This window comes from Stegostoma tigrinum, chromosome 20, assembly GCF_030684315.1.
Source record: "Stegostoma tigrinum isolate sSteTig4 chromosome 20, sSteTig4.hap1, whole genome shotgun sequence".
NCBI lineage: Eukaryota > Metazoa > Chordata > Chondrichthyes > Orectolobiformes > Stegostomatidae > Stegostoma > Stegostoma tigrinum.
The window spans coordinates 53,328,185-53,339,035 of record NC_081373.1 but is presented as its reverse complement, the minus strand read 5'-3'; positions in this window follow the sequence as shown (position 1 = coordinate 53,339,035).

Here is a 10,851-nt window from a genome sequence, read left to right as displayed (position 1 = left end):
CCCACCTCCACCACTTTCTGAGACACAGACCCAAACGCAAACAAAACCGAAAGAACTGCAGATGTCGTAAATCAGGAACAAAAACAGAAGTGGCTGGAAAAGCTCAGCTGATCTGGCAGTGTCTGTGAAGAAAAAAGATCACAATTATCAATTCGTGTCCGATCACCCCTCCTCAGAACCAGAACCAGAATCAAACAGCCTTCTTCTGAGAGAAAAATAACTTTTACCTCCATCCTGAAAGAATAATCTTTATGGTGAACAGGCATTGAGGAGAACAGAGGGGAATTACTCTCCAAATAATCCCTGGCACATGGCCCTTCTCTTGTATCCAATGTATTTCCATGGTTTGGTCCAATAATAATCCTGCTGAATGGAATATTGGGAGCTGGAGAATCAGCAATGATAATGCCACTGAACATCAAGGGGAGATGATTAGATTCCCTTTTATGGAGATGCCTGGCACTTGTCTGGCATGAATGTTACTTGTCACTTATCAACCTGAGCATCAATGCTGTCCAGGTCTTGTTGCAGATTGGCAGTATCACTTACTGAGGAGGAGTAAATAGCTCTGAACACTGTACAATCAGCACCCAACTTCACATCTGCCCTTATGGTGGGAGAAGCAGTTGAAGATTTTTGAGTGGATGAGACTTCACCGAGGAGTTCCAGCTGGGCTGGGATGAGCTGGCCTCCAATAACCAGAACACTCCTTCCATTGTGCCAGATGTAAACCTAACTGGTGAAGGATATTGACTGAATCTCATTGACTGTGATTTTATCAGAGCTCTTTGTTGCCACATTCAGTAAAATGCTGTATTTATGTCAGGGGCATAAATCCTACCTCTTCAATTCATCACCTTCGCTCACATTGGAACCAATGCTATAATGAGGTCAGGAGCTGAGTGGCACTGAGGGACTGAGCAGCTCTGGACAGGCTGTTGCTGAGCACTGTTGATGATACTTTATTGATGATTGAGAGTAAACTGGTGGGAGAGACTGGCTGCAGATGGCAGTTAATTGGTCAGATGGGACTTGTTCTGCTTTTTTTGGATGAGATTCATTTGGGCAAGTTTCCACGTTGTCAGGCATTGTGGCTGTGCTGGAACACCTCATCATAGAATCCCTACAGTGTTGAAACAGGCCATTCAGCTCAACAAGTCCACACCGACCCCCAGACTCATCCCCTCATAACCCACCTAAGCTACACATCCCTGAACACTACGGGCAATTTAGCATGGCCGATCCACCTAACCTGCACATCTTTGGACTGTGGGAGGAAACCGGAGCACCTGGAGGAAACCCACGCAGACACGGGGAGAATGTGCAAACTGCACACAGACTGTCGCCCGAGGGTGGACTCAAGCCCGGGCCCCTGGCGCTGTGAGGCTGTAGTGCTAACCACAGAGCCACTGGGCCGCCCCCTAACTTAGCTAGGGGCACAGCTAACTTTGGAACACAAGTCTTCAGTACTACTGCCAGAAAATTGCCAAGACCCGTAGATTTTGGTGCATCAACAAACTCAGCAATTTTGTGGAGTGAATTGAATTGACTGAAAGCAGATATTGCAGATGCCAGGAATCCAAGCAGACCACCAGGCTCACTCATCTTCCTTGCATTTTCTGACTGAAGCTAGTTGCAAACTCTTCAGGTATTGCAGTGATGTGCTGGAATTCCCCATCATTGTGGATATTCATTAGCTTCCTCCTCTGAATAGTTTATTGTTCACAAATCAATGTAGCAGGACTCCAGGCCTAATCCATTGGCTGTTGGATTGTTTAGCTCTGTTGGTTACATGTGTTTCAGCAGTTGTCCTGCATGTAGTAGTCATGTTTTGTAACCACATCAGGCTATACTTCACTCTTGGGTAAGCCAAATGCTGCTGCTCGGCTCTTCATTCAGTCAGGATTCAGCTCCTAGCCGGATGGTAGTGTTAGAGTGGGGTGTATGCCAGGCCATAACACTGTAGATTATTACTGAGTACACTTCTTCTGCTGCTGACAGTCCACAGAACTTCATGGATGCCCAGTTTTGAGTTGCTAGATCTGATTGAAACCTATCCCATTGAGCACAGTGACAGTGCCACACTACATGAAGACATGAAAGCATGGGACTTTATGGCCATGGACCGATACATCTGCGACAGGTGGATTAGTGAGGATGAGGCCAAGTAGATATCCTTCATCTTTGCCACTCTCTCACCCACAATCTACAAGCCCAGTCTGGCAGGCCCAGTTACCTTCAGGATTCAGTCAGCTCGGTCATTAATGATGCTACCACATCACTCTTTGCGATGGTCTTTAAAAAGCTTCCCACCAAGACAGCATTCTGTGCCCTTGCTGCTCTCAATCTTTTTTCCAATTGGTGTTCCATATGAAGGTGGCCTGATGTATCAGCTGAGGGAAATGGGGAGGTGATAATCAGCAGGAATTACCCATGGCTGACCTGAGGACTCACAGGGCGTTCTCTCTCATGTGCCATCGCCAGGATACATCCAGGAATGGTGACAGAGGAGTCTGGGACGTGTAGACATGTAAGGTACAGCACAATGGATTTGACTACATCGGGCTGTTACTTGAATCACCTGTGGGGCAGTTCACTGGATTTTGAAACAAGTTCCCAGATGGCTACAAAGAGAATTTCGAAGTGTTGTCTCCAGGTCGTATCACCATTGCTCATTATAATTGCCTCAGTCAACACTGAGTGGTCTGCCCAGCTTTGTTCTTAGCTGACTTATCCTACAGAAGAAAAACAGGTTATAAGAAGCGGCAAAAATGGATTCTGTCAATGGAAAAAGCTGAATGTGTATAACCCAACCATTTGTCCAGTTGTAGAAAAATATAAGTGGTGTTTATTGCTGGTTCCTTTGAATGCACAATCCCAACAATGGTCTTGTGTGATACTGAAATAGCTTTCTAGATCAGAAAAACACACAAAATAAACCTTTTTACAGGTCATTCCATCTTCCTCCAATCTTTCCCGTTTAATTCATGTATTACCATGCAATGTAACAAATGTTTGATGACTTTGAATTGAATTTTAATACTGTTTCTGAAGCAGCGTTCTAAAAACACCTCCGTCACTCGTTATGCAAGTAACTTAAACATAAAATCTCAACAGTAAACAGTGCATGCAGAGTCACTCAGCAAGATTACAACCCTGTAATCAGAAAATTTCATAAAACAAAATCCATTCAAATGTCATGAATATTTAAGCAGGCCGTACTGATGTGTGGGCCTGCCTCAGTATGCAGTCCAAATGAAACATACCAGGTCACTCCTGCTGCAACAAATTGCTAGGTAATTATGCACTTAGTGTTAAACAACCCATTCTATTCCAGCATCAGATTCCGACTATATTTTCTTCAGTAGATGGGTTCATGCTATGAAACCACGTATCCCTGATTTGGCTTGACCAGCTGCCGGGAATCTGAAACAGAAACAGAAAGTGCAGGAGAAGCTCAGCAGGTCCAGCAGCATCTGTTGAGAGAGAGAAACTGTGTTAAAGTTTCAGGTCAATGACGTTTCATCAAAACTGGAAAGAATCTGGGATTTAACAAAACTTTCTTTATTATCACTTGCCCCCACCCCCTCCCAGCTCATGTTCACAGGTTCTATATTTTCTATAAACTCACCAATCTCCACCTTCTTCCAGTTGTGATGGCTTAAAATGTTTACTCTGTTTCTCCCTCCAAAGGCACTGCTGGGATCAGCTGAGGATTTCCAGTGTTGTTTTTGTATTTTAATTTCAGCTAATGTAACATGGTTTCTTAGTGTAAAACAATTAGAAAACTATACCATGAGGCAAAGGAGCAGAAGTAGACCATTCAGCCCATCAAGAGTAACTCTGCCATTTATGGCTGACCAAATAACCCTTGATTCCACTTTTCCGCCTTTACCCTATGGGCCTCGGTGTCTTACTGATTAAAAACACTTCCGCAAGACACTGGAAAATCAAGAGTTACAGCACACGAGCAACTTCAAACAATCACAGTCACCACAGATAGGGTTTCTGATGAATGCAAGATGAAAAGTTTCAACTTCTGGTCACCTCTTAGCAATGTTTAAGTGCTGCCAAGTCTCCAGAATAAGATGGCCTGTACCGTAGGATTTGAAAAATGTCATTTCCTTTCATTCACTCATGACACATAGGTGACACTGGCCGGCCAGTATTTATTGCCTGTCCCTGAAAAGGTGGTGATGAGCTGTCTTCTTTAATCACTGCAGTCCATATGCTGCAGAGAGGGCCACAATGGATTTTGACCCAGCAACACTGAGGGAACAGTGACATATCAAGATGATGAGTAACTTACAGGGGAAGTTATAGGTGGGCGGTGTCCCCATGTACCTGTTGCCCTGTCCTTCTAAATGGAAGCGGTCATTGGTTCGGAAGGTGTTGTCAAAGGATTCTTGGTGAGTTTCTGCAGTGCATCTTATAGGTAGTACACACTGCTGCTACTGAGCGTCAGTGGTGGAGGGAGGGGATGCTTGTGGATGTAGTGCCAATCAAGTGCTTTGGCCTGGATGGTGTCAAACATCCTGAGTGTTGTTGGAGCAACACCAATCCAGGCAAGTGGGGAATGTTCCATCACATTCCTGACGTGCCTTGCAGATGGTGGATGGTTTTTGGGCTAGCTCAGTGGTTAGCACTGCTGCCTCACAGTGCCAGGGACCCGGGTTCAATTTCGCCCTCAGGTGACTGTCTGTGTGGAGTTTGCACATTTTTCCCGTGTCTGGTTTCCTCCCACAGTCCAAAGATGTGCAAGTTAGTTTGGATTGGCCATGCTAGATTGCTCATAGCATCCAAGGCTGTACAGGCTTAGGTAGGTTAGCCATTGTAAATGTGGGGTTACAGGGAAAGGGTGGAATCCGGCTGGGATGCTCTTCAGAGGATCAGTACCGACTTGATAGGCTGAATGGCCTGCTTCCCCACTGCCGGAATTCTAGGAGTCTGAAGTGAGTTATTCAGAACAATATTCCGGCATCCAACCTGCATTTGCAGCCACTATATTTATATGGTTAGTCCAATTCAGTTTCTGGTCAATGGTAACCTTCAGGATGTTGAGAGTAGGGGAATTTGGTGTTGGAAATGCCATTGAACACTAAGGGACAGTGGTTAGATTCTCTCTTGTCAAGGATGGTCATTGCCTGGCATTTGTATGCCATGGAACATTACTTACCACTTGCCAGTCCAAGCTTGGCATTGTAGCCTGGCATTGTCCTGGTCTTGTGGCATTTAGACACAAACTTCTTCAGCACCTGAGATGTCACAAATGTGCTGAACATTGTACAATCATTCTCGCTTCTGACTTTCTAATGGTCATTGATGAAGCAGCTGGAGATGCTAGCACAGTGTCATTGACGAAGGATTAATTAGCTAACAGGAAACAGACAGCAATGGATCCCTGTGCAAAAACACAAGTTGCTGGAAAAGCTCAGCAGGTCTGGCAGCAACTGTGAAGAAAAAGCAGAGTTGACACTTTGGGTCGGGTGACCCTTCCTCAGAACTCTGAGTGAAACAGCAGTGCTGGGCCGCTGTGCCACCCCAAAAACCATCCATAAGGCACAAGTCAGGAGTGTGATGGAATTTTCCCCCCTTGCACGGATGGGTGCAGCTCCTACAACACTCAGGAAGCTTGGCACCATCCAGTTCTAAGGAAGGGTCACCAGTCCCCAAACGTTAACTCTGATTTTTCCTCTCAGATGCTGCCAGACCCGCTGAGCTTTTCCAGCAACTTCTGATTTACAGCATCTGCAGTTCTTTCGGTTTTTTTATTTAGCAATGGATCCTTCATTGGTTGGCAAGTTACCAATGTTGGAGTGCCACAGGGATCAGTGATAATGCTTCTTCTATTTACAATCTACTTCAATAATGTGGATAATGAAACAAACCAATGGTAGCTACATTTGTTGATGACTACAAGTTGGGAGGCAAAGGAATTTATCAAAAGCAGACAGAGATTCTGAAAAGGGAATGCAGATCAGTTAAGTGAATGCAATAAAAACAGCCTTTGGAGTATAAGGTTGGAAAATGTGAATTTGCCCAACTGGCAGCAAGAGTGGATACGCTAAATACTATTTAAATGGAAAGAATGTGGTCACACACAGGAATCTGGGGGTTCTGGTACATGAGTCACAAAGTTAGTATGAAGGTACAGCAAATGATTAGGAAGGCAAATCAAATGTTCCCATTTATTGCAAGTGGAATGGAGTAGAAAATAAGGAAGTTTTACTTAAGCTGCACAGGGCATTGGTAAGACCACATTTGGAGTTGTGTGTAGTTTTTGTCTCATTTTTTAAAAATGTATTAAATTAGAAGCAGATAAGCAAACATTCACTTAAACCATTCTTGGGATAGAGGGCTTTATCTTATGAAGGTTGGGCCTTTACCCTTTTTAAATGATCTCATTGAAGCACGAGATCCTGAGGGGGCTTTCCGTGATGGATAACAGCAGGACTCCTCCTTCTGGGTGTGGGGGTAACCCCAAATCCAGGTCACACTGTCTCAGAAAACAAAACGAGGTCTCCCTCTTAACACAGAGATGAGATTTGTTTTCTCTTTCAGAGGATCATTAGTCTGGAACTGTCTTCTCCAAGATGCAATGGAGGTTGGGTCATTGAATTTATTTTTCATGGCTGAGTTGGATTTTTGATAGCTAACGAAGAACAGAGTTATGGAGGGCAACCAGGAAAATGGAGTTCAAGTGACATCAGATTAACTGTGATCTTGCTGAATGAAAAAACAATTTTATTGTATCTAGGGAGATGTGCTCTGTTGCCACCATTTAACACCATAAAAAGGTGATTACTGAATGGTATAACAGGTTCGTTGTACTTCAGAAGTAGTGTTGGCCACTTGACACTGCACAGATTTGAACAGGAAAGGTTACTTGTTGATTACAGTAAAAAAAATGTTAAGCAGCTTTGTTTTTAAGAATTGACTGTTTCAATCCCATCTCTCAATTGTTATGCAATAATGGCAGAAGAAATTAGGCCGTTGCTTCCTGTCATTGTAACAATATCTGGACCTTAGTGCAGGTGACATGTGTGTGAAGCAACAGAGCTACCCACAAGATTTGAAGCCAATCTTCAATTGCTTGTTGAAGAAAATTCCTGCCTGCTCCCGTCAATCACACTGTGATTCAGTTACAGACCTGACAACAGCTTTGTATTTGTGTCAAAAAGTAATAGCTTCACAGAGAATAATAATAACCGAGCTGGAACTTCTTTGAAAATGGGATAGAATATTTTCCGATACCATTTTTCTACCGTCCCTCACTTCAATATTTCACATTTCTTTTTAACAGAGTGCTGAACATGTTGCTTTGATACTCCTCTGTATTACTGCTGAAAAATAAATTCAATGAAATTATGTCAATTTGGAGAAATGTGGTGGCTATTTTCCATGGTGTAATCCAATTGCACTGGAAATATTACTTCATAACATTGTGACCCTATAAATAACAAAATGTAAAATGAAATTGTACCTTCCAGTTAAATAGCTGAATGGATGGCATGACTAAAGACCAAAAACACTCAACTAAATACAATTATTGTCACCAACTTATACATTAAACTACTCCAAAGACCTTTTAGCACAACCAGAAAAAGTCACCATCAGTTACACTTTATCTGTCCTTTACGCAGACATTCACTTAGAGTCAGGAAGCACAGAAACAGGCCCTTCGGCCCGACCAGTCCATGCCAAACTTAATCCCAAACTATACTAGTGTCTGCTGCCTGCTCCTGGCTCACATCCCTCCAAATATTTCTCCTCATGCACTTATCCAAATGTTCTTTAAATGTTGTCACTGTATCCCCATCTACCAGTTCATTCCACACATGAACCACTCTCTGTGTAAAAAAGTTGCCACTCATGCCATTTTTAAACCTTTGTCCTCTCACCTTAAAAATAAGACCAGTCTTGAAATCCCCCATCCTCGGGAGAAGACACCTTATCTATGCCCATGATTTTATATACGTCTATAAGGTCACTTTAACCTTCTGCGAAAAAGTCCCAGCACCTCCTTATAGCTTCTCCTGGGATCAGTCCTAAAAAAACCAAACATTCTTTGCTCCTGAATTTTTATTTCCAGTCTGTTTCTTTTGCTAACCTAGGAAACTTTTTAACTCCAGAACTATTTTTTGACTGAGAAAGATTTCCAGGAGACTTCTCCCTCCAGCGAAAGTTAGGCAGATCTTCCAGTGTTGCCAACCTATGAATTAGGAACAGGAGTACGCCACTCAGCCCCTTGAACTAGCTACGTCACTCAATAGGATCATGGCTGGTGTGATCACTTCATGCCCTGCCTACCCCAATACTCTTTTACCTCTTAGCTGTCAAGAATCTATCTACTTTTGCCTTAAGAATATTCATCAAACCTGCTTCTACTACCCTTTGAGAAAGACAGAGCTCTAAAGACTGACAATCCTCTGTGAAAACAGTCTTATCTGTCTTCAATGCCCCCCTCCCAACTTTTTTTTTCGAGATACTCCCAAAAGAGGGAATAAGCTCTGTCTAGTCACCCAGGATCTCTTGTATGTGTAATTCAAGTTGCTTCCTCTTCTACCAAGCTCCGGCTGGTACGAGCCTAGCCTATCCAATGTTTTCTTATAAGGCACCCCTGTTATTCCATGTATTAGGCTGTTAAATCTTCTCTGGACTGCTTCCAACACCTTCACATCCTTTCTTAAATAAGCTGATCAATACTGTGCATTGTACTCTAGATATGGTCTCACCAGTGCCCCACTAACTTAAGCAAAACTTTCTTACTTTCAATTCTCGTAGCAAAAGACAATATCCTATTTGCTTTTCTAATTACTTGCTGTCTCTGTATACTAACTTTTTGTGATTCATACACTATGTCACCCAGATCCTTTGGCATCTCTAAACTCTCTCATCATTTAGCAGCATCTCCCAAACACTTTTCCCCACAGTGATCCCTTTCAAGCCCTGAGAACTGTCACAACCTGTAAATGAGAAGTTTCATCTCAAATGTCTTTTAAATATTGTAACACTTCTCTGGGGCAGTATACTCCACATACAAAGCGGATAGTCGTCACAAAAGGCTAAAGCATTTGTAGAAATCTTCAGCTAGAAGTGCTGAGTGGATGATCCATCTTGGCCTCATCCAGTGGTCCTCCAGTAACATAGACACCAGTCTTCAGCCAATTCAATTCATTCCATGCGATGTCAAGAAACAATTGGAGACACTATATATTGCAAAGGCTATGGGCTCTGACAACATTCAAGCAATAGTACTGAAGACTTGTGTTCCAGAACTTGCCGCTTCCCTAGCCAAGCCGCTCCAGTAGAGTTACAACACTAGTTTTAACCCAACAATGTGGAGAACTGCCCAAGTATGTCCTGTACACAAAAAGCAGGACAAATCCAACCCGACCGATTACTGCCCCATCGGTCTCCTCTCGATCATCAGTAAAGTGATGGACGGTGTCAGTAACAGTGATATCAAGCAGCACCTGCTCAGCAATAACCTGCTCAGTGATGCCCAGTTTGGGTTCCGCTAGGGCCACTCAGCTCCTGGCCTCATTACAGGCTTGGTTCAAACATGGAGGAAGGAGCAGAATTCCAGAGGTGAGGTGAGAGTTACTTTGCCACAAAGCTACGTTTGACCAAGTGTGGCCCAGCAAAACTGGAATCAGTGGACGTCAGTGGGCAAAATCTCCACTGGTTGCAGCCATTCCTGGAATATAGGAAGATGGTCCTTTAATTGTTACAGCTCAGTCATATTAGCTCCAGGACATCTCTGCAGGAGTTCCTCAGGGTAGTGTCCTAGACCCAAACATCTTCAGCTGCTTCATCAATGATCTTCCCTCCCCACCATAAGGTCAGAAGTGGGGATGTTCGCTATTGATTGCAAGATGTTCAGCACCATTCGTGGCTCCTCAGGTACCGAAGCAGTCTGTGTTCAAATGTTCAAATAAGAGCTGGACAATATCCAGGCTTGGGCTGACAATTGGTAAGTAACATTTGTGCCACACAAATGCCAAGCAATGGCCATCACCACTAAGAGACAATGTAACCACCGCCCCTTGACATTCAGTGCTGTTACCATCAATGAATCCCCGATTATCCGTCTCCTGGGGATAATAATTGACTCAGAACTCAACTGGCCTCTCTACATAAACACAATGGCTACAACAACAGGAATATGGCAGCCAATAATTCACCTCCTCACTCTCCAAAATCTGTCCACTATCTACAAGGCACAAGTCAGGAGTGTGATGGAATACTCCCCACTTGCCTGGATGGGTGCAGCCCCAACAACTCTCAAGTAGCTTGACACCATCCAGGACAAAGCAGCCGCTTGATTGGCACCGCATCCACAAACATCCATTCCCTTCACCACCAACGCTCAGTGGCAGCAGTGTGTGTTGCCTACAAGAGACACTGCAGCAATTCACCAAGTATCTGCACCAAACATCTGGCCACTCCCATTTAGAAGGACAAGGGCAGCACATACATAGGAATACCAAAAGCTGCAAGCTCCTTTTCAAGCCACTCACCATCCAGACTTGGAAATATAACACTGTTCCTTCACTGTTACTGGGTCAAAATCCTGGAATTCCCTCCCTAAGCACATTGTGGGTCAACCTGCAGTAATTCAAGAATGCAGCTCAATGACAACTAGGGCTGGGCAATAAATGCTGACCAGCCAGAGACATCCACATCCCACAAATGAATGTGTTTTTAAAAAATTTCAAGTCCCACTCCAGGCATTCAGCGCCAAAGCCCAGCGTAATTTCTATTGCAGTATGGGTGGACATCTACATCATCAGAGGTGTCATCTTTCAAATGAAATGTTAAAACAGAATACCATCAGCCATCGCTGTT